The 23,793-nt window shown below is 58.9% G+C and overlaps 1 long non-coding RNA gene across 2 annotated transcripts in view; it reads left to right on the top strand.

Moving 5' to 3' along the window:
* Window positions 1-23,431, top strand: part of LOC116648257 — a 27,383-nt gene extending 3,952 nt beyond the window's left edge. Inside the window, exons 2-4 of one of the 2 annotated variants that reach the window (XR_004302485.1) lie at window positions 19,040-19,137; window positions 19,574-19,712; window positions 22,104-23,431. This is a non-coding gene — a long non-coding RNA (uncharacterized LOC116648257). Of the gene's footprint in view, window positions 1-19,039; window positions 19,179-19,573; window positions 19,713-22,103 lie in introns of both variants that reach the window. The other variant, XR_004302484.1, reaches the window with a different exon arrangement.
* The last annotated feature ends 362 nt before the right edge of the window (window positions 23,432-23,793 follow it).

Below are 23,793 nucleotides of genomic sequence, written 5' to 3'. Positions count from 1 at the left end.
ACATGTATGTGTGTGCACCTGTGTGCATGTGCATGTGTGTGCACGTGTGTGAGAGATACAGACAGACACAGAGACAGAGATGGAAAGAGACAGGGAGAGAGAGTATTTAATCGTGTCGAGGAGCGTCTGCCCTGCACAGAGGACACAGTGCATGTCTGTAGAGTGAGCTGACAGACGGCCGTGGACAGACAGACGGGGTGTGCTGCTGCACTGACCAGCTCCATCCCTTTCATGCCTCTCACAGGTGCTTGTGGCCTGCTGCCCTGTGGTTCTTAGGTGGACAGGTCTGTACTGCACCCTCTACACATATTTGGTGTCTGCTCAGCTTCCCAGGAGACCAGCTGTGCTGTCCTGTGGCTGCCGAGGAGGGGCGGTTCCAACCTGGCTGACCCCTGAGCTGGCCTCTGCCCACGCTGTGGCTCTGTTGTCTCCTCAAGCCCCATACCGCCCGTGCGGGAGGAAGGATCGGGGAAGCCACCGCCGATGTGCCTCTCCCCAGCCTGGGACACTCCACCCGCGGTCCAGGGGCTTGATCTGGCATCAGTCCCGCCCTGCGCACCTGCTGTCTCTTCTCCATCACGCCCCGCCCCTTCGCCCTCACCACCTCCTCTCTCACCGCTCCCTTGCTGGGGAAAGGGGCCACTACCACACCTCTGCGTCTCGCCTCGGTGGGAGACCGAGGCCGGCCCTGCGTGTGGAACGGAAGTTTGTCCCCTGCTGAGAGCTTTCAGCCGGGAGGGGGTATTCCGGGACCCTGGCTCACGGTCTGTGGGCAAAGCCCCAGTGGTCTACCGGGCAGAGCCCCTGGAAGGGGCCTTGATGTGTGGGCACAGCTGTGTGTGTCTGTGAGCACACAGACTTGTCCACACGGCAACCGCACTCCCGCGGTGGGCATCCCATCACCCACGTGCTGGGCTCACCGCGTGGATGTGGGCTGGCTGGAAGCTCCCGCCCCAGGTGCGGAGGCTTGGCCTCCCTCTTGGGTTTCTGATGTTTCCAAACTGGGGTGTCCCATTGCATTTTACGTGACCCCACAGAGAGGGCCCGTTGTCCCAGAGCTGCTTGTCTCCCCAGGACGGGCCCGGGGGCGGGGATGGCCCTCCCCCCTCCTCCGCCGTGACCTCAGGCTTGACTTAACCACAGGAGCCACTCAGCTGCTGGTCGGCCTCCTCCCCGCCCGTGCGACCTTGCCCGCTGCCCACGCTGCCCCGTGAACCTCAGCACACGCCCGGGAGCCTCACGCCCATGATGAGTACATAAAGACAGCGCTGGTATTGCAGATTGTTTTAGGATTTAAGGAACATATTCGCATACTTTAAAGGCTTCTCGTAAGGGTTAGATGGGGTTAGATGGGGCCGCCGAGGAAGCTGATGCCCGCAGCGAGGCGGGGCCTGTTCTGCTTGCGGCCCCAGCAGCTGGACGTGGGGCCTGGGATTTCGGCGGGGCTCTGCTGCAGTCTCAGTGCTGTCCCGACATATAACTAACCCGCCCTGGGACTCCCAGTGGGCAGGAGGTGAGGGCCGACTCGTCTTATCCACGGACTCACCCCCAAATCTAGATGGACTGGGAGGCCAGGTCCCAGCACGGAGGGGAAGGAGCGGTTTGTGGTGTTGGTGGGCTGTGACCTCCTGATCCCCCCTCCTGAGCTGCCAACACGTAGCTGGTGTTAATGAATCTCTGCTGGACACAGAGGTCATCTTCTGGGTGTGTTGCTACCAAGCCCCCTTTCAGCACTGTGATGGATTTGGGATCATATGGCCTCCCAAAGGGACCCCTAAGTGTGGTTCCTGCCTTCTCCGTCTGCACTGCGCTTTTGTTTACGACCTGATTAGTGTCCCAGGACTGCTACATCCAAGCACCACTGGCCAGGCACTTAGGACGGCCGTCCCAGAGCGTGGAAGGCAAGGGGTCGGCAGGGCTGCGCTCCCTCGCTCTGGGGACAGCCCTTCTCTGCCTCCTCCAGCCTCTGGTGGCCCCAGACCATCCCGGGCTGGTGGCTGCGTCACGGCATCTCTGCCCGTGTCCTCACACAGCCGTCTTCCCTGCGTGTCCGTGTCTTCACGTGGCATTCTCCTTCCCGTGGGGACCCCAGTCGTGGTGGATCAGGGCCACCCAATGACCTCACCTGAACGCGAGCGGCTGCAAAGACCCTATTTCCCTACAAGGTCACATTCCCAGGTGCTGGGGGTTGGGCCTTCAGTGTGACTTTTGGGGACACAGTTCGACCCAGGACATGCACGGCCCGTGCCCCTAACACCTTTCCTACCCTGAACATTCATTCCTAGGATGGAGATGCAGGAAAGGGCTCAGGGGCTTAGATATGTTAAAGAGGCCTTGACGCCTTTGAACTCACGAGGAGGCCAAAGGTGAAGGCCTGTGGCCACTTTGGGGATGCTTGGGGCGGGATGGGGCCGTCTACGTGTCCTGCACGGCACGCCCGCCTTTCCAAGCGCACGTCAGTGGGAGCATCCGCAGATGTCCACCCTGCTTCCTGGGGGGGCCCCTCCTGCCACGTTCTCATGCTCGTTTTCAAATGGTTTTGCTCAAGCAAACTGGAGGAGGTCTGGCCCCCTTAAATCTGCATGAGGTGGTGGGATTGAGGGGGGTCCAGTGCCATGTGTTTATTCATGAGGTTTTACTCACTGAATCACTATTTGTAAGAACTGTGTGTGTCCAGAGCCACTCATGGGCTGGAGGCCTGCCCTCCCAGGGTGTCTCTGCCCAGAAGACATCAAACCGGGATTTCACAATAGACAGTGTTGGTTTTCAACCCAAGACAGGTAACTTTGCATGGATGTACACTGATAGAGACTTTCCCTCTTCCTCCTGGGGGATCCCAGCCCAAGCCTCCCCAGGAGTCTGTTTGGGGTGGGAACCAGGAATCACTGGGTTTGGGAAGCTCCTCGAATTCTCTGCCCCCCACCCCACATGCCGTCAGCGAATACTCTCCTCCTGGGAACGCGTCTCCATGTCCTTAGCAACAACCCGTGCAAATGTGTGCACATGGATGTTACCTCCTCTGCATGCACGCGCACGCACACACACACACACACACACCATGTGCGGCAACACACGTACACACAGGATTTTTATACCACTTTGTATGTTTTGTTCTCGCTTGTGGAATGTCTGTGTTGACGCCCCACCTAGATCTCAACTTATTCTAGACACCCCCGGCAGGCTACAGTGTTCTTGGGCCAAAACCAAAGAGGCTGAAGATAGAAGCAGAGTATGGGAACCAGGCCTGGAAGCCGGAAGGCTGTATGCTTGGGCCTGGCTCGCACGCTCAGTGCCTGGGCTGTCCCACCTTCGGGCCGGCGGATGCCGCCCCCGCAGTGACAGGAAGGCACGTGTCAGAAGACGGGCCGTCTCCACACGGTGCAGGCGCACCCAGTGGCCTCTGTGGTCGGCACCCCCACATCTGTCTTTCAACAGTGCGCTCTGCCCTGGGTGTTCACGGCGCCTGCAAAGCAAATAGGAACATCGCACAACGTCCTGGGTCCGCGGCGGGCCATTGTCCCCTGATGTCCCCTCTGGTAGTGGGATTCAGCACTTTCTGCAAGGGTTTTGTTTTCTATATTAAGACTTAGACAAATAACGACAGGACTAGCAGGGAATGACCGCCCTCGCCTCCTGGAAGGAGGACCAGGTGCATGTTACCATCTAGTAACCTGAGAGGTGAGGAGGCCCCTGCACACATCCATCCTAAAGCCCCAATTTCTCCTGGAAGAGGATTGGCAGAAAAAGAGAGGTTTGAAGTCCCGTTCTTTCTGGAACGTCCAAATTGCTTCTCTGGATTATAAATGGCCACACTGGTGCCAGCCCCCACTCTGTCAAGGGCTACAGCTCAGGGCCGCCTGCTGAGCCAGTCTGGGCAGCCCCCAGCTGCGGGCCAGTCCTCTCCCACGCAGTGGTAAGGACGAGAGGTCAGTGATTCTCAGGCTCGCTCTGACTGCCTCTGGCTCTCACAGAACCGGAATGAACCGGAATGCACCAGCATGCCTCTAGAGATGCTCTGAGGTCCGCAGGCCAAACTGTTCCTCCAGATTCCTGCTTCATCCCAATTCTGATAGGGTCCCTGCCCCTCCTGTTGGGCCCACACTCCCCTCCTACACCATCTGCCTGCTCCCCGGCTGGCGCCCTGTCAACCTTCCCAGCTACAGCTGGGAGCCTTGGAGAGCTGGAGTTCGGTTTAGCAGAAAAATGAATTTGAATTCTTCCCTCTGGGCCCCCCTCTTGCTTTCCCCCTCCTCCCCGCTCCAGGACCAATTTATCTGCCAGTCCAGCCTCCAAGTGGAGTTGAGGCCAAGTTGGCGACCTGCCCGGGCTTGTCAGCGTCTTTGACCAGATGACAGGAGAGCAGCTCTCAGCCAGGAAAGGGCTGCGAGCCCCTGTGTGTGAGTGCTCGCAGGCCCTGTGCCAAGGCAAGGCAGGCAGGGCAACCGGAAGGTTCTCCCAGGCTGCTGAGGATCTGTGGCTGGGGTGGGAGGCCCCCGTCCCTGGCGGAGACATGAAGCTATGGGCTGTGTGTGTGTGTGCATGTAAGCGCACGTGTACGAGCATGCACCTGCGTGGGCCATACATGCCCACGTGCATAACCACGGGACCGCATCCATGTGTACATGCGACAGCACACATGTTCTTGCACGCACGCACGGGCACGTGTGCACACAAGCACACATGTGATCATGTGTACACATGTGCGTGCACATACGTGTGTGCGTGCATTCCTGATGTGGCGGAGAAAGAGCACGAGGTAGCATTTAGATCCTCTCCAGCTATCTGGAGCCCTTGCAGGTGTCTCGGACTGCCTGCACCTGCCTCGGCCTTGACATATGAAGTCTGCTCTCCGATGTTCCACCTGCCATGCCCCCAGGGGCACTGCCCCCCAGGCTCAGACTCCCCACAGCATCTGAGTCTGTGCCCAGCTGAAGCTGAGGGGCCCGCCTCACCGAGGCGATGAGCCTTGCTGCAGTGTCCCCGGCCGTCGGCAAGCTGCAATGCCTAGACTCACTCGTTCATTCAGCAAGGATTCCTGGGCGTGCTGTGTTGTGCGTCCAGATCTCTGGGCTGTGAGGGGGCCAGAGAGAAGGGGGAGAAGACACGCAGGTGCCCCGGTAAGAGGATGAGGCAGCCAGGCTGGAGGGAGCCTCGGGAGCCACCCAGGTGCCAAACCACTGGACACCTTGTCTTAACTGCCCCCGGGATCGTCAGACACCTGTGTCCTCTCTGTCCTGAGGGAAATCCTCTTTTGGCTTCCAGTTACCACTCTCTCCTAGGTAACCCATCCCCTCCTGACCTCCTTTCTCTCTCTGTTCCCCAGTTTTCATGCTTGGACTCCTCATACCCTGGGCACCGTCCCCGGGGGGCCTCAGCGTCACCCCTGGCTGTAGCCACCCCCTCGCCAAGACCCCACATCTGTGTCTGCCCCTGACTTCGCTGCAGAGCTCCAGATCTGCATTTCCAGCTGCCCCTGGGCCTCTCCACTTGAGGGACTCACAGATGCCTCAAAACCAGCCAGCAACCACCAACCAACCCAGGCTTGTCTTGGCTTCATCCCAAACCAGCCCCTGTCTGCATTCCATCCTGGGAAGCATCCACTGAGCTGGAATCCCGAAGTCCCTCTTGCCTGCTTGCTGGCCCAGCCCCAAACCCCACTCTCCTGCAGGTGTCCCTCCTTCTCCATCCTTGGGTTCTCATCATCTTAAGTCTTGCCCACGTCTGAACCTCTGAACTATCTCTGCCTTGAATCAGTGCCCCGTTCCACCTTCTCCCACTGCTTCCGTCTAACACAGGCTTTAGTCCGAGCTACAAACTGCCTCCCCCGAGCTTTCTTCTTATTCTCCGATGCACGCGCTCCCTAGTCCCTGCCTTGTGATTGGAGGAAATGACCAGTCCCACACTGGTTCCTGCCTTGTGATTGGAAGAAATGACCAGTCCCACACTGGTCCTTGTCATGTGGTTGGAGGAAATGACCAGTCCCACACTGGTCCCTGCCTTGTGATTGGAGGAAATGACCAGTCCCTTCCTGGTCCTTGTCATGTGATTGGAGGAAATGACCAGTCCCACACTGGTTCCTGCCTCATGATTGGAGGAAAGAGGGCTGTGACTTGCGTCCCACCACATGGCTCAAGGCTCCTGTGATAGGCTGAGCCACCTTGCAGGTGCTTCCTTTCAGGAGGTCGGCTCTGACTGCTGGGGCTGAGCTCTGTCTCCCTGTCACTTGCCTTGAGGCACAGTGTCTAACTCCTCTCTCATCTGACAGAGCTCCAGGTGTCTACCTTGAGTTGCTCCCATGTGCATGAGCTACCCATCAAAGGGGGGGATGGCAGGCTGGGTTCTCGCCCTGCTCCCTGGCCGTGGGCAGGTCTTGCCTCTCTTGGAACTCGAGTTTTTTCTCATTAATGATGGCATGGTGCCTTACCTCTTTACCCAGAATTTGACCTGGGTTTGTGCATGTCACACCTTCAAGTATGTATGAATCCCCGGACATCATGCATATCTGTCCAAATACAGATTTGGTGGGACCTGGGAGTCTGCATTCCGAACAAGCACACTTGGGTGGCAGGGAACCGGGCAGTCTCCAACCTGTCCCTCAGGTCTCTGTCCTGAAGGGACATCTCTGGCAATGACGGAACCCCTCTGCCCTCGTCTGTGGTATGTCATCTCTCCTCCCTCCCTCCCTCCAGCCTCCCTCCCTCCTCCTCCCTCTCTCTCGCTTTCCTCTTTCCCTCCCTCCCCCTCCTCCTTCCCCTCGTCCCCTTGTTTCCCACCTTCTCTCCCTCCCTTCCTCCCTCCCCCCTCCCTTCCCCCTCCTCTCTCCCTCCCCTCCTCCCTCTTCTCTCCTTCCCTCCTTTTGTCAACAGCATCCTTTCAGCCTCAGGCTCAGCCCTTGGATCCTGTGGGTGCGGAAGGTGTGGTGATGGATACAAACAGTCCCCTGTGGGAAGCACACACAGTCACACAGTCACACAAAGCTGTGGGGGGAGGAGGCTCTGCAGGTCATGGAGGTCATGCGTCCCTGAGCCAGGGACATTGGAGCTAGGGGCTGAAGGAAGGCTGTGGGTCACGTGGCCTAGAAGGAGCGAGAAGGGCCTGCAGGGAAAGCACCCGGACCCCAGGCCCTGCGGTGTGGTGGAAGGGTTGGTGGGGGTGGGGACAGGGAACACTGTTCTCTGGAGGAAGAAGAGGTGGAGGAGGGCAAAGGAGGAAGAGTCAGAGAAAGGGCGGAGGAGCAGTGGGGACTGGCCAGCTTTTCTGGATGTCTGCTCACTCTCCTCAGTGAGCCCCTGAGTACTGCCCTTGGCGAGTGTATTTAGACATTATTTCCTGTCTTCTTGGATTTTCTGTTGACCTTCGCAGGCTTACTGAGGTCTCACTTTCCAGCCCCCAGGCCGCCCCCAGCACTCCCTGCCTCAGAGTGCTGGCCAGGCCGCCCCTCCTCCTGTCCCTGGGCCTCTCCCGGCTCCTGATCTGCACTGGGGCCTGGCTGGCAGGGGGCTCCTTCGGGGTGTGCTGCGGGGGGCGGGGGTGTGGTCAGCCCACCGCGACCCACCCCCTACTGCTAGGCTGGCATCACCGCCCCCCAGCCCCAGTCCCCCAAAGCCAGGAAAACGTCTCCCCTTCCACCTCAAGCAGAACCATCCAGTCTTCCTTCCAGCACATGTAAAACGTTGTCGCCACATTACGTGTCTGCAAGTTCCTCTGAAACCGCGCGGGAGCGCGAGTGCAAACGGGTGCAGGTGGGACTCGCTGTGGCGCCCGGGAGCTCGGCTCTCAGTGCTCCCTGGGTGGGACGAGCCAGCTCCCGGCTCCTTCTTCTCCCCACGAACGCCAATACTGTTCAGAGAGAGAATTTAGGTGCTCATCAGCAGTGTGTCTAAATTTAGCAGACAGTTGTAGAGCTTTAAGCTGAAGTTTTAAAAATGACCTCTAATTTTGGCAAGCAGTAATGGATTCCATCAGACGGTGGTGATTTTAAGGAATGGGATTGATTTCAGCAAACCAGGGTGTCCACGCCCTCCGCAAGCGGACAGCAGCAGGGTGAATGCTCGGCCCTGAGAGGGGCGGCGCTCCCTTGGGCGGGCGTCGGACGAGCGCCTCTGTGGCCTCCCCGCCACGGAGCGGAATCCGCCTCTCGTGCGTCTGAGCTCCGAGGGCAGTTTGACAGGCGTCCCACCCCGGGCCGGCCACACATCTGTCTCCTGTCCAGCCCGCACACTGTGGAGACCAGCTGCCCGGAGCTCCTGCTCTCAGATGCGAGCATGTGAATATGCCATGTGCTCACAGATCTAAAAAAGAGGAGATCAGCCTGCTTTGATGTCTGTTAGAAGGAGCCTGCATTTTAAGATTAGGGGGATGTGTATTCAAAAAAAATGCAGCACTCACAGGCCAAGGTTTTCTAGGGCGTACCGCTGATTTACGGTCTGTCTTCTTATGGAAACGGGACACGCATGGCGCAGCTCAGCTGACAAGCAGCTGAAGAGAGCGGAGGTGCTGGTCTGGAGGACAGGATCTGGGCATGGCTGCTTACAGTTGTGGCCGACGTGGGCCCCACTCGTGTGTGGGCCCTGCAGACGTCCATCTACAATATGCACTGTTGCAAGTGCTCTACCCATTTCGTGGGGAAATGAAGGAAGCGCTAAGGGCCCTAGTCCTGCCCAGGAGCTGCACCCCAGCCGGGACCCAGGAACGCACAGGCGCAGTGCGGCTTCTGATCCCGCAGGGCAGGCTGCTGGTGAGAACCTGCCCAGCGCTGCAAAATGCTTAGCTTATATTTGGAAGAATGGCACGGTTTCCTTTTATGGTGCGCTCTGAAACCGGGCGGAGTCCCTGACTCCTGGCCTGTGTGTGGCTCTTCCCAGCACTGTCCTCTCCACAGAAGTCAGACGACAGGGACCTTGAGATCAGGTCCACCCTCCCGAGAACAGGTGAGCGGCTTGGGAGGAGCCGGGACCTCGTCCCGGGATCAGGTCCTCCGGAGGGCGGAATCCCATCCCCATCGACAACGTTCCTCTTTTGAGGTCCTAAACCCCAGCACCTCAGAATGTGGACGTAAGCTCTTTAAAGAGATAACGAAGGTAAAATGAAGTCTTCAGGATGGGCCCTCGTCGCATACTGGTGTTCCTATAGGAAGAGGAGCCTGGGACACACACGCCCAGTGGGACGACCCTGGGAGGAAAGCCGTCTACACGTGGAGGAGGGAGGCCTTGGGAGACACCAGCCCTGCAGACACCTTGGTCTTAGACGTCCAGACTCCAGAATGAGGGAAAATAAATGTCTGTTGAAGCGGCCCGTGTGAGGTGCTTTGCTATGGCCGCCCTCAAACTGGCGTCCGCCTCCCACCTCTGTCTGGGCTCCTGATGACGGCAGTCTGAGGGGTAAGGGGACGGCTCCCTGACGCTCTTCCAGGAGTGGGGTCTGTGGCCTCTTGCCTGGCACCCCGGTGGCTGAGACCACTTGAGAGAGGGAGGTGACGCTCAAGCCGGTGCTCCACCCGGGGGCTGGGGTGCGCGTGGGGACACCCGGCCTGGGGCCAGCTGTACACATGGGTGTCCGGGGCCACGGGAAAGAGCTGTGTGTGGATGCTTGGTCAGGCCCACTGAGTCATCCTTCCGGCTATCCCTGCTCAGGTGTGGGGCTCCCAGCTGCTGGCCGTTCCGGTGGCTCCCGGAGCTCCGAGTCTTCTCAGACAGGCTGGCGGGCCGGAGGCTGGCACCCCCGGCTGGGCTCGGTCCAGGCTCCAGCCCCACAGCACCCTGAGCAGGAGCATGGATGCTGGCCGTTTGTAATGGGAGCCCGGCCCACGTGCAGGGGCCTCATTCAGCAGATTTTACTGAGAAGATGTTTGCCAGATGTTGCCCAGGTGCCCCGTCGGGAAGCTGAGTGTGTGCCCCACAGCACGGGGCTGGATCGTCCGGTCCCCGAGAGCCGCTCGCTCTGGGGTCTCTGGCCAGCCTGTTCCCTGCCTGGCCGGTGCGGCCATCTGGGTGGTGACGGTCCTTGCCCTCTGGCTTCCTCGTGCTCTGTCCCCAAACTTGGGCCAGGAGCACAAGGCTAGCAAGCCCTGCCTGCCTCTGACCCTGCCCTCCACCGACCGAGGAGGATGTGACCCATCTGTGGGTACCGCCACCCCCCAGAGGTCTCCTGGGGAATCGGGGTCCACAGCCGGGGCACAACCAGTCCTGCCGGGGTTCTCGTTAGTGCCACAGGCGAGAGTCTGATCCCCACATTGTAGGCAGAGCAGGGGGGAAGGCTTTCGGGCTCTGGCTGGGTCACCTCCCCCAGGAGTGAAGGAGGGTGGCAGGGAACGCAGGGAGGGAGTCGGGGAGACGGAAGCACTACAAGTGCCTGGTCAAGACTGAGTGTCCTGGAGCACAGAGGGTGCCGTGGCCGATCTCCGCTTGAGGGGGACGGTGGGAGAGGAAGCCAAGGGGTGCGGCTGTGTCGGGAGGGATGCGCAGCGAGGACGCTGAGGTGGGATGGGAGGGAGATGTCTGCTGTGGAGGTGGGGTCACCGCGATTGGCTCCCAGGATGGCTACTGGGTGTGAAGAAGCAGGATAGCGTGACCCCGCACCACTGGCAAGTAGACACCCTCGAGGAGGGCGTGGGTGTGTTGAGGAAGGGGGATCGCACTTGGACGTGTTGTACTTGAGACGTCCTTGAGACACCTGGATGGGAACATGAAGTCGGTTTGAGGGATGTGTGTCTGGGACCCAGAGGAATGTTCTCAACTGGAGAAACGGATCCCTGTCTTAGGATCCCACAGGGCACACGGTGGATGATGAGAGACGTGGGCAGAGCTGGACAGAAGCCCTGTAGGACTGCTCAGGGTCTGCACCTTAGTTCCCTGCACTGTTGCTGGGGTGGGGGTGGGGGGCTGACAACAGCAGAAATTCATTCTCTCACCCTCTGGAGGCCAGAAGTCCAAAATCCAGCTGTCAGCAGCACCGTGCTCCCTCTGCAGGCTCCAGGGGAGGGTCCTTCCTGCTCTTCCGGCTTCTAGGGGCTCCAGGTGTCCTTGGCTTGTGGCCACGTTGTCCCGTCTCTGCCTCGTCTTCACGTGGCTTCTCCTCTGCGTGCTGAGTCTCTTGGCTTCTGTTTTCCAAGGACACTGCGATTGGATTCAGAGCCCACCTTGAGAATCCAAGACAATCTCTCCACATCAAGATCCTTAATCGTACCTGCAAAGACCCTTTCTCATTATGTGGTCAGGTGTGCAGGCTCTGGGATGAGGGCCTGCCATCTTTGGGAACCACCGTACAGCCCATCCCATCCCATCAACGGGGGCCTGGAGGCCTGGAGGCAGGACTTTAAAACAGAAGCTTGAGCTTGGGGTAAGAGTGCAGTTTGGAGATTGTGTTCCTGGACTGATGGAATTGGACCAGGGATTCTAGCTGTCTGACCACAGGCCTGTTTTTTGCTTATCCGAGCCTCAGTTTACCTATCCATGAAGTGGGGATGACACGGTCCCTTATTCTCGGCCTGTCATCCGGTGTTACAAGTGAATACAATGGGTGGATTGGACAGAGGGCCTGAGGAACCCTGGGCCTGCACAGATCTCAGCCCCTCCTGTCCTCGCTGGAGGTTCCGGTGCTCCCAGCTCCTCGCGTCAGTCCATACAGGTCACCCGTCTCGGGCCGACCTTAGACTCAGGCTGGACTCTTTCCCGGGAGAGACCCGTGCTGAGGAATGGGACACGCCGTGGTGCTGAGCCCGCCCAGGTGTCTGAGGGCCCTGCTCTCCGCGGGCGCCGCCGGGGTGAGGACCCTTGGGGCCCGGCTGGGCCTGAGAAGCCGAGGGCGAGGACAGCCCAGCCCCTGTGCCGAAGCCCCTCCGCCTGGAGTTGGCAGGGAGCCTCCTGGGGGGCGGGGAGGGCCGCGAGCCACGGGTGCGAGCCTGGCTTCCTGCTCTCTCTTGCCATGGCAACGAGGGAGAGCGGCCAGCACGCGGCAGGCTCCCCGGAGCGTGGGCGCTGCTGTCTGCAGGTGGCGCAGCTAGACGGAGAAGCCCGAGGACGCAGCCCCGGTGCCAGCCCCGCTCTTGACCCGTGCCCGTCCTGTCCTCCTGTTCTCCGGGCCGGGGCCGCCTGCAGGGGACCACCTGCAAACAGAGGCTGAGGAGCTTGCCCGTAGGCACGCAGCGGGCCATGGGGGATTGGGGACAGAAACAGAGGGCTTCCTGGGGAGGAGGACCCGGGCCCAGGGCACCCCACGGTGTGCCCCCAGCACCCCCCGTTTGAGTGCTGGTTGGCCCCCCGGGCGCTCCCTGGAACTCAGGGCCGACCAGGCACCAGTGGGGTGCTGAGGCAGGATCAGGAGCAGCACACACTTTTAGAGACCCAGGGACTCTGAGGCCGCCAGCACACCCTGAGCTCCTGCCGGGGACCCCAGCACACCTTCCTCCAAGGAGCCGCGGACTCGCGTCAGTGGTCTTCTCAGAGGGCATTTAGGAATATTCCCGGTGCCCTGAATCACTGCTTTAAGGAAGGGGCTGGGTAGAGAGGAAAGACATGGTGAGCAGACGTTTCTGGGCCCGCACTGGCCTCTCCCGGCTGATAAACCCAGTGGGGAGCCCGGCCGTCCCCCGGGGGCGGCCCATGATTGAGCAGTCTTCATGCCCACAGAGCCTGCCTCTGCTGATTCCCAGATAAGCTTTCATGCGTCCTCCAGGTTTCTAATCCCACGCATTTGGGATCCACAGAAAAATGATTTTCCCTCTTTCCTGTGATGGCAGCTTGGACACTGGCAGGTGCCTCCGGGCCACGCCATGTCTGAGCGTGGGGCACAGCCCTGTGCCGTTCTCCCCTCCGACCTGGCCGGCCCCAGCAGCTGTGTGCTTTCTGGGGTGTCCTACTCATGCCTCGGGCTCAAGGTAACCCAGAAAGTTGTCACCAGAGGTCATGTGAGTGTCCCCCATGCATGATGTGCCTCCAGGGATGAAACACCAGCTTCTTGAGGGAAAAGAAAAGTCTAGGACATGAGATGTCGAGTCAAGAGGTGAAACCTGGTGATCTGGAGACACGGAGGCTCAAGGTCGGGACAGTCACCCTGAGTCCCTCCCTGTCAACCCAGGACTCACTCTGCGGTGTTTCTGAAAGGATACCCCACTTCTGCTCGAGGCTGGTAGCGGATTGGTTTTGAGGTGGCCCCTTCCCTGGAGGACAGTTTTATTCTTAGAAAGTTACGTTTAATATGCAGCTGAAACCGCTCGCCCACCAGTCAGCGTCCTGGGTGAGCCTCCCTGGTGGGGGCGGCCCTGGGAGCGGAGCTCTCCTGGGGGCCTGGGGTCCCATCAGGCTCAGTCAGCGGGGCCCCTGCATGCTCTGCCTGCATGCTGCGCTCGTTCCTCCTAATTTTGAGGGAGGGTTCATCCTACTTGATAGTTTCGGGCTGTTTCATAAAAATGCACCTGAGTTTGTGATAATCTGAAGCCCAAAGCCTGGGTTGGTTTTTCTTAAAACTCCATCTGCTTTTTTGTTGGTGACGATTCCTCCAAGATTTTCACAGGAATTGCTCCTCAGGCTTGGTTTCTGGTGGGCGAGTGTCTGTCGGTCTGTTTCTGCGAGTGTCAGGCGCTTGGGCCAGCAGAGGTGGTGGGGACGCGTCTCGGATGACGTCCGTTACTAACGAGGATGATGCTGCCTCTCCCGGGTGCGTGCCGAGGTGTGGACTTGCTGGGTCATGTGGGAATCCATGTTTAACCATCTGAAGAACCACCAGGCGGTTTTCCAAAGCAGCTGCACGATTTTATGTTCCCACCAGCAGCGTGTGGTGTTTGGATCCCTTGCCAACGCTCACCGTCCCCCGTCTTCTGGTTAGAACCCCGGGGAGGGAGGTGCGGCCTCGCAGGCCGGTGACAGAGAGCGTCTCTTCTTCTGCTCACCTGGCACATGTCTGTCTTCTTTGGAAGGATGTCTATCCAGATCCTTTGTCCGTTTACCGAGTGACTGGTTGCGCCACTGTTGAACTGCATTCTGATACGTTTGAGGCCTCTTCCAGGAGCTGGTCCTAAATGTATCACAGTAGGAAATACGCATTCTCCACTGCTCTGACCGAGTGTGTCAGCAAGGAAAGAAATACAGCGTAATTTAACGATATTTTCCTCCCTCCCTTCTACTTGTCACTGCCATGTTTTTATTTGCGTGTTTCTCCTGGTGTTTACTTTTATATCTCTAAATATACTTTTGTCTCTGTTCCTTGATTTATCTACTCTGAGTGATGGCTTTTGACTCTCCATCCATCACAAAACACAACACGTGAGATCGGTGTGCGCTCCAGAGCCGTAAGCCCAAGGACAGGATCCGATCTGTCTCTTCATGATTTTCTCCCATCTCATATACACGTGCACACAACATGTTTTCTTGAGTTATTTATGCAAAAGCGGCACGAATACATAGTTTTGATCTCTTATTTCGCACTGAAAAATAATTTGTGGAAATCCCTTCAAATGGTCTCGTACAGCTGATTGTTTTCAAAGGGTTGGTGGTGCAAGGATGTCCTATATCCATCCCGGCTTCTCTGTAGTTTAGGTGCATTCACTGTACTTCCCATTCTTGGTCAGAACAACTCTAACGAGAAGCTTTGTACATTATTAATTCATTTGATAAACATTATGGTTGGACAGGTCCTTATATGATGGTCCTGTTACTTCTGTTGGCATTTTAAGGGAGTTCCCAATAAATATATAGTAACTTTCTTCCCCATTTAGATTCTAAACATGCTGAAAAACCAAGTAAGAAAATGATTATAGACATAAACACTACCTTTATCTCTGGTAGCAGCCAAATTGGAGGATTTGGAATTGGGCGTATCGCCAAAGGGGCTTCCAGGAAGACCACAGATGACGCTGGCTTGCCCACCACCTCAAGGGGCCACAGGCCTCACCTATGTGGGGCAGCCCAGGAGCAGGAACCCTGCCCATGGACGCCTGGCTCCCACGAGGAAAGGGGTGGAGCTGAGCCCATCTGCCTGATTATTGTTCCCAAATAGCCTCACCAGTCTCTCCAGTGTGAGTCCAGGACAGGGCAGAGGGTGCTTGGGGCTCATCCCTCCATGCGAGACCAGGAGCCAAGCGCAGCGTCCCTCTCCGGCTTCCCTGGCGAGCTCCCCGGGACGGGGAGGGGCATTGCCAGGCACACAGTGCGCTTCTACATGGCTAGGTGTGTCAGAGGGAGGACTGGGGCGTCTTCCAGTTGGGTTGTGATGGACATCAGGGGGAAGCTCCTTGTTGTCTCCATCAGGCATCTTCTGGAGTGCTGGGGGCCTTGGAGCTGTGTCCTCACTGAAGCGCTGGCTGGTCCTTTCTGGCCCCCTCCACCCCGGGATCCCTAACCCTCCTGTTGGTTTCTCCTCTGCTCGACCCTGGACACTGATGTCCCTGAGCCCTGTCCCCAGCACCCCTTCCTCAGCAGCTCGTCCCCTGGACACCCTGCTCCATCCTCCCAGCCCAACTCCCCTCCCCTTACTTGGCATCCACGTGGGCTCTAACAGACGTTCCAAAGTCCTTATGACCAGGACAGAATTTGCATTTCCCACCCAACTGCCTGTCCTCCATCTTGGCAAATGGCTCCTCATCTCTCTGGTTTCTGAAGCCAAAATGCCATGTTTTCTGAGATGCTTCCCTGCCTCACTGCCCATGTTCCAGGGGGATCTGCTGACTTCCCTCCGGAATGCCTCCCAAACCCACCTCCCCCTCAACCGCCACCCCCACCACAGGAATCTAAGCCACTGTCATGTAACCCTGGGTGACTGTCCTCCAAACTCCTCGTTCCATGATGTTCCTTCTGGCTGTCCGGAATGCTGCTTGTGCCGGCCCCGAATCGAGGGCAGAGTGAGGGTCCTGGGTCAGAGGGGGCCGGGGTGGGGCGACACAGAACAGGGAGCCTGCCTGCAAGTGTCCTTCCTGGTGTGGCGTCTGACCCTGAAGAGTCACCCACCCTGATGCGATCGGTAAATATTTTCCCCGAGGAGGCGGCTGGAGCTGTCTCGGGCTGTTCACTGTAGGCACCCTGAGCCTAGCCCCGTTCTCACACGGCAGCAGAGGGGCCTTCTTAGAGCACGATGAGGCCATCATCCCTCTTCTCGTCTCCCTTTGGTGTGACATTTCCAAAGCCACACGGCCCGGCCTCACCCTGGAAAGTCATTTATTCATCCAGCAAAAATGTGTTGTGATCCGCCCGCAGTTGGGCCGTCCTTCAGGCCCCCGGAGCACACGGGGCACATGCCTGCTTCACGTTCCTGCTTCCGGAACACTCTCCGCCCTGACTTCCGCACGCTGCCTTCTTCCTGCCGCCCACCTTGGCCTAAATGTCCGCTTCACAGAGAGGGCTTCCTTGACCGCTGATCTAAAATAAACACTGAGATGCTGTCCTCGGGGCCGGGGTCTGGCCTGCTCCAGTTGACTCCGCGTGTCCGCCTCCACCCTGAAGCCCCGTCCCACCGCATCCTCCGTTTGAGCCCCACTCCGCATCAGCTCCTCCTATGCGGTCCTCACTCTGGGTTATGGAAGTATTTGTGTGTTTAGTATCCAATTTCCCCAGGTGGGGCCTAAGTTCCTTGATGGAGGGACCTGTCTGTGCTCACGGACACGGTCCCGCGGAGAGAGCGGTACCAGGAGACGGCAGGTGCGACCTCCCAGAGTCGCTCGCGTCCCGCCGTCCCTGAGCCTCCCACCTGCTGCGTCCCGGGGATCAGGCGGCTGGGCGCGCTGGCATCTCTGGCCCCGGGCCTAGAGCTCCTCCCTTCTGTCCCTCAGCTGAGGCGCCTCCCCTGGGAGCATCTTTCCGAAATTCTGTGTCTCTCTCCTTCCCCCTTCTCTTATGGATTTACGCTGTATTCCTGGTGCTTTGTGGCTTCAGTGGGGTTTTGAGGAAGAGACGAGATCAATGCATGCGGGCTCCTCCTTGTCAAACTGGAATCCTAACAACTTTGTTTCATGGACTGGGAGAGAGAGAGGTTCAAAGGTTCAAAGGCAGGCAGTGAAGGCCCTGGTTTCGGGCCAGAGCGGGCCTGGGTCTCAGGTCCCTAGGGTCCTGGCTGGTCACTGTCACAGCCCCTGAACCCCACCTAAGGTTTAGGTCGTGTTGGCGAGTCTCGCGTTCCAGGCGCCCTGTTGGGGCCGTGCAGGACGTGGGACCCGCTCGGTGTAGCCAGGACGTTCTTCCCACGGGTGGCGAGGTGACAGCCGCTCCGTCGGGCCGGCGAGGGGGGCACAGCTGCAGCCCCTGCGTGTGCTGTCCGGTCCGGGCTGTCCCACCCTCTCGCGACTCAGAACCCAGAGCTCGGAGGACGTGGACGGGCCGTTGCCACCGTTCAGTTCTTGACTGTGTCGGTCGGGAGGGGCGAACCATCTGGGGCGCTGACGTCGGTGTTCCCGCGGTGCAGACCGAAGCTCCGGTGTCGTGCCCCAGGGTAGGCCACCGTCGGCTCCCTGCTCTCCCCGCGGCCTCCGGCCACACTGTCGGCTTGAGCACCGTCTCCCCCCACCCCTGATGCTCTGTCCTGGAGGAGGCCTGGGGCTCGGAGGAGGGGCAGCACCGCCTGAGTGTTTGCTCCCTGAGGTCACAGGGGTGGCTCCCCCGGGGTCCCCGGGACCCTGTGCACACCCTCCTCCCAGCCTCGAGCAGGTGTGTGACGTGCTAGCAATCCACACCAGTGCAACTGCGCTAACAGCACCGTGCTGGGTCCTGCGTGGTGAGTCGTCACTTGCCTCCATCGTGGGGAAGGTGTCCGTCCACGAGTCCCCTGGGCCTGACTCTGATGTGGGTACCGACTGGCCCTCGGTCCTTCTGCGGGTGTGGAGGGCAGGGCGCTGTCCCATGGGTCTCCTGCTCCTGGAGGCGAGACCATCAGAATCTTCCTCGGTGCCACATTTGCTGCACGACTAGAGGGGACACTGCGAGAGCAGGGTGACCTGGCTGGTGAATCTCGGCCGCGCCCAGTCCTCCTGCAGACCAGCCGAGAGCCCCTAAGACAGAGGCTTCCGCCACTCTTCGTCCACCTCTGGTGTTTTCATTCGTCAAATACGTGAGAGAAGCTGTTTTACCCAGAGACCGGAGGTGTGCGGGGTCATGGACGGGCCCGAGGGACGGGTGTGCGGGGTCACGGATGGGCCTGAGGGAGGGGTGTGCGGGGTCACGGACGGGCCCGAGGGACGGGTGTGCGGGGTCACGGACGGGCCCGAGGGAGGGGTGTGCGGGGTCACGGACGGGCCCGAGGGACGGGTGTGCGGGGTCACGGACGGGCCCGAGGGAGGGGTGTGCAGGGTCACGGACGGGCCCGAGGGAGAGAGGCAGGAGGAACGGAGCCGGATTTCGTGGTCCTGCTGTGGAGCCCGCGTGCCCGGGTCCTGCTCTCCCGGGAAGCACCCAGACGCAGTCTCGGGAGAGAGGTTGGCTGGTGGTTCCCCGTGTCCCTCCTGGCCCTGAGGTTCATGAAAACATGTCCCCCTGCAACTCCGCTCGTCCCCGCGGGCAGCACCAGGACAATGAGGTGTCCTGTCAGCACCTCCTCAGAGTGTTAGGTGGTTAGTAACATGGCTTCGGTCTCTCACCCTCCGTTTATCAAAAACCGTCGCACACAGAAGTTCATTTTACTAATTATTTTCGTCCCATGTAACTCCTTAGGAGCCTGTGCGCCGAACAGGCAAAGCAGCGGGAAGTGGGGTTTACTGATCACTCTGGGCCTCAGGGACCCCTCGGAGCCTCTGCCCTCCTGTTCATTTGCGGCCTCGAGCAGGGCGGACGGTGTGTATTTGTCTCTGTGTCCCCAGCTGCTAACAGAGGGCCTGTGAATGAGTGGTTGTTAGTAAGTACTTCTTAAATATTGGAGTGGTTCCCCCTGCCAGCTGACGTTTGGATTTTCCAGAAGCCTCTGAAGGGAAGGTAAGCGCCCTGTCTCGACGCCCTTACAAGGCAGGACTCAGGCTTGAACGCACTTGACCCCACGTTGTGCTCCCTGTCGTCAGGTCGAACTCTCTGGGGTTAGGGCCTGATTTTATTGTTTTATATATATATTTTATATGCTTCGTGTCCTGCAGTCTCGATGGTCTTGGCGTCCGGTCGGCTTGAACACCCGCCCTCACCCTGTGTGCGCCGAGTGAATCCAGCGTCCTCACGTCAGGGGTGGAACGAACGGGTCAGCACTGTGTCAGCCCCTGTATCAGCCCCTGGTGCCGGGTAACAAATCAGTCCCAAACTTAGTGGTTTCAAAGGAAAAGTATGTCGCGTCTCCAGTTTCTGTGGCTTGGCTGGTTGCCTCCCAGGGTCTCCGCGGGTCCCGGTCGGGGTGGTCAGCTGGGTGGCAGCCGGCGCGGGCGGGGCTGAGGGACGACCCTGGTCCGGGCTCCATCGCGTGGCTCTGGGCGGGCCTGTGTGCTGGCTGGCTGCTCCTCGGGTCCTCAGCCCTTTGTGTGTGAGCCTCTCGGAAGGCTGCTCACGGGGCGGCGGCGGGATGCCCCACGGCCAGGGCTCCAGGAGCCTCCGAGGCCAGTGAGAAAGGCCAAAGTCATGGTCTTGGTGCCCAAATCTCAGAAGTGACAGCTAATCGCTTTTTGCTCTGTTCTGTTTATTAGAAAAGAGCCACTGGGTCCATTCCAAAGGCAAGGAGATTACGTGGGGGTGTGATCACCAGGAGGTGTCAGTCAACTCCAGACTGCAACCCCAGGGGCCGACTAGGTGCCATCCGCCCTTCTAGCCACGGGGTTTGCAAAGGTAAGTCAGATTTGGTTCCCAGCCTCGAGGACGTTACAGTTTAGTATGAGAAGGAGACATAGAAACAGATTCAGTTTTGCATGGTACTATAAGCGAAATAATGCAGATATTTAAAAGGTATAATGGTAGCTCCGAGAAAGAAGGGTTCACCTGCATTGACAGAGGATGGAGAGAGAAGGCAAGGAAGGCTTCCCGGAAGAGGTGACACCTGAGCTGAAGAACAAATATCCTGCTGGATGCTGGACGGAGGTAACCAGGACCCAGGTGTGGATAGAAGCCGCGCAGCTGGCAGCCCCAGAGGGTGTGGGCTCCTTTCCCTCCAGGAAATGTCTGCGTCTCTCACCAACCCCCCAGAAATGCGACAGTCAGCACAACCGTTCGCCCTGGCTCTGTTCTCGTGGTGATGTTAGCATTAAAGGTGCATCAGAGCGGAGCTTCAGGCTTGGGTCCTGGTCAGCCTGCATTATGCTCTTGCCAAAACAGCCTTGTAAACATGAAATTTCGAGAAAATGGAATATGATGTTAAGCATATTTCTTAGAGACTCAAGCAGGAGGGCTGTTTACAGCAACGTGGGCACGGGGTTTGTCCCTTGGGGCTCCCTGGGCTGTCGCTGAGGGAATCCGGGCCAGGCTGAAGGAGGAGGGGTCAGGCCGGGACAGGAAGGGTGTGCCCAAGACCTCCCTCAACGGACTGGGGAGGGAAACACCCCAAGGGCTGTCGGGGGCTGTGGGGTGGTGGCCGTTCCTTGCCCAGCACGTGGGGGGCCCGTGGCCAAGAGGTACGGGCCTGCACACACATGCTCAGCCAGGCCTTCCGGGCAGCGGGGTCCAGGGCTCAACTGGCTGAGCCTCCCTCCCCTCGGTCCCCTGCTTCCCGCCCCAGCCCCAGCCCTCCCGCCACGGCAAGCATCCACCAGCCTGCCTCCCCCTCGGCCCTGCTCCCCGGGGGTGAGGGGCATCTTTATCTCCACTTTCTGCGTCTAGGATGGGGCCTGGCTCAGAGTGGTAATGCATCTGGAAGCTTCTGACTGGGCGGATAGTGGATAGTGCAGCCAGCTCTAGACGAGGGAGAGGAAGGGGACATTCCAGTGCACAGACCGTCCCTTCCAGCCCCGTGTCTGTTGGCGGAGTTGCTGTTAGAGGTGCAGTGAAATGCTCAGGGGACAGGCCCTGGGACCGGCCGCCGCGCAGATTTCCCTGGCGGGAAGGTGGAGGTGACGGAGGTGCACACGGGGGTTCCTGGAGGCATCGAGCTCCCACACCTGGAGCCTCGAGGAGTGGCCGCACCTGGACGTTGTCGGCAGCAGGCGCGAGGCCTCCTTACCGCGCTCGGCCGCTCCCCAGCCTGTGCTCCCACCCTCCCCTGGCTGTGGAGAGTCGGACACTCGGACTGGCACAGACGGGGCCCGGGGGCAGCCGACGCGGGCGCCCAGACCTGGGAAAGCAACAGGAGGGCGGTCGGACCCATGGCCCCCCAGCTGGGCGTCCCTCACCTCTGCCTCCCTTCTGTCCGCGTGTCCCGCTCTCCCTATGACCGGCCTTCTTCGGTGCTCCGCGGGTGGAGCCGAAGGAGGCTCCTGCCACAGCAGGGCCCCAGTAAGAGCTGCCCAGGGACAGCAGCTGATGTGGCCCCGCTCAGGGCCACGGGCACAGAGTGTCTTTGAGACTCATGTCCCTGGTTGGGGGGTGTCAGGGCTCTCAAGCAGGGGCACCGCCGTGAGCTGGTCCCCCACCCCGGAAGACGTGGGCTACACATTCGAATGTGACCCTGTTTAGCGTGATGGTGGATTAGTAGGACACCTTCACTCCCACATGAGTCAGAGGCGGTGAGACTCAGAAGGCTTACTGTTACTTTGGGGTTTGGGGGGTCATGGGTATTTTGCATTTTCTTCTTTATGCTTTTTTCTGTATTTCCTGAATTTTCTGCCATGAGCAGATACGGCTTTTATGAAAGTAGCGCTTTGCCAAGGCGCTTAACTTCCTGCCATAGCTTCTCCCGTGGTCCTTGGAGGCACAGACTTGCGCTAGTCACTTCTGGGGGAGTTTCAGGGGAGCGGTGATCACGCGGGCCAGGCAGGTGGCCGCTTTTTAAGGAGTAAGTGTGGATCTGCACCAGCAGGCTCTGTCTTGTCTCAGCATCCAGTGAGATGCTTCTCTGGGTAAATCACTGTGACTTGTCTAAAAATACTCCCTCCGAACCAATAGAATGACCAGTGTTTACATTTGGTTAAAAATAGCTTTTTAAATTTATTATTATTATTACAAAAGAACTTAAAAAAATCCCAGAAAAGTTTTAAGAAATCTATAAAGGGAAAACACTTGCTGAAGTGGTTAATTATACAGTTCTGCAAAGCTTTTGGTGCATATTTATTATTTTGTTTTTGGAATTAGATGTGAAATTCTTGAAGGAGAACAATGGCAACTAACAAAAGCATCTGAAGGAAGTCAGCACAAACTGAGGACCGGCAACTTTTAAAAAAACGGGTCTTGCAGAAGGGACAGGCGAGTCCTTCAACTCTGCGTCCCCAGGACGCCCCTCCACGCCCGGTCCAAACCCAAGGCGGCATCTGCCCTTGCTCGGCTGCTGTCCAGGCTTGGAAGCAGTTTTCCTGTGTCTGCTCGTCATGACGACCCTTCCATGGCATAAGTGAGCTCTGTCACCAGTTGGCCGACACCTGCCGGGTGACTGCTCTGCCCCAGAATGAACTGGGAGCCTTGCCTGCTTCCCCGGCTCCTTGCTCACTGCTGGGCGCCTTGCTGTTCTGCGGGTCCCCAGGCTTTCTCCTAACTCCTGGGCTTGCTGCTGGGGATCCTTCCTGGAATTTTCTCTTTCCAGCTCATCACGTGGCCCAGAGCGAACGTCCCCTCCCGGAGGCTGTCATTCCCGGAGGCCTTCCGAGACCACAGCTTCTCGTTTGTCTCCACTCTCTGCCCACCTCCTTCCCTTGCTGAGATATTAGAAGCTTCTCGCTCACAAATTACAAAACCACAACCCAAAGTGGCTTAAAGGAAAATGGGAATTCACTGGCTCCCATGAGTGGGGAGTGGGAGAAAGACTGGTGTCAGGAGTAGCCACACAGAGAGACCCATCTGCTGGTCCCCACGTCGCCTGCCTGCTCTCTTCCTGATACGGGGGTTCTCTCCACGTGCTGAGGACCGGCGGCTGTCCGTAGCTTCAGGATCGCATTGCCCATGATTAGCAAATGGTGTAGAGAGCCCCCCCCACCCCCGCATCCTAGGGAAAGGTCCCCCCTGGGAGTCCTGCTGGCCTGGCTGTGGCCTGCATTGTCCTGGAACGGAGCTCCTCGGATGAAAGGATGCCGGGCTCTGAGTGGCCAACACCAGGGCCTGGGGCCAGTGCGCACGGACCGAGGGAGGGAGGGCTGGGCGTCTGAAGGGAGCGCAGACGTGGAGAGTGGATGGCGGGCTGGCAGAGACTATGCATGCTCACAAACCCGGCCTGTCCTCCGTGAGACCAGGTAGCCTGACCTTCCCCTTGTTTGCTTTATTACTCCCTGTCTTCTCACTGCAACAGAAGCTCAGGAGAACAGGGGTCTCGACTTGACTTTCAGAAGCACCGTGGTGTCCGTTTGACCACGGATGCTTGTTGAGTGGATAATGATGGAAGAAATGCAGTGGCAGAAGTGGGGTTCAAACCCAGGTTCTTGACCCCACGTTTCCCCCCTTCCTCCCTTCTCGTCACCGCCTCTGACTCTCTCTCTGAGCGCCGCTGCCCTGACGCTGCCCGGTGTGTCCGGCCCTCGGACAGGGGCTTGCTGCTGGTCTGGGGTCACTTCTCCAGCTGTCGGCGGCGAGAAGAGCTGCTGGAAGGCCGCTCTCCATCTCTGCCACGGAGCCGCCTGTCCATGCCGAACGAGCACGCGCATGGATTCCAACCCGAAGCTTTTGGGGTCATCATTGTTTGCAGTGACACCTCAAAGCGTGGTAGAGCCCCTAAATTCACTTGCTCAGCCTCCACGTTACCGCCGGCGGGATACTCATGTTGATCGACGTGTCTCGTGGGGCTGTGTGAGTATTCAGTAAGTCCTCCTCTGCATCATGAAGATACCCTGCCCACCTC

The sequence above is a fragment of the Phoca vitulina genome, unplaced genomic scaffold (genome assembly GCF_004348235.1).
Source record: "Phoca vitulina isolate PV1807 unplaced genomic scaffold, GSC_HSeal_1.0 scaffold42, whole genome shotgun sequence".
Lineage (NCBI taxonomy): Eukaryota > Metazoa > Chordata > Mammalia > Carnivora > Phocidae > Phoca > Phoca vitulina.
Note: the sequence above shows the minus strand (reverse complement) of the source record. Positions and strands in the feature narration are given on the sequence as shown.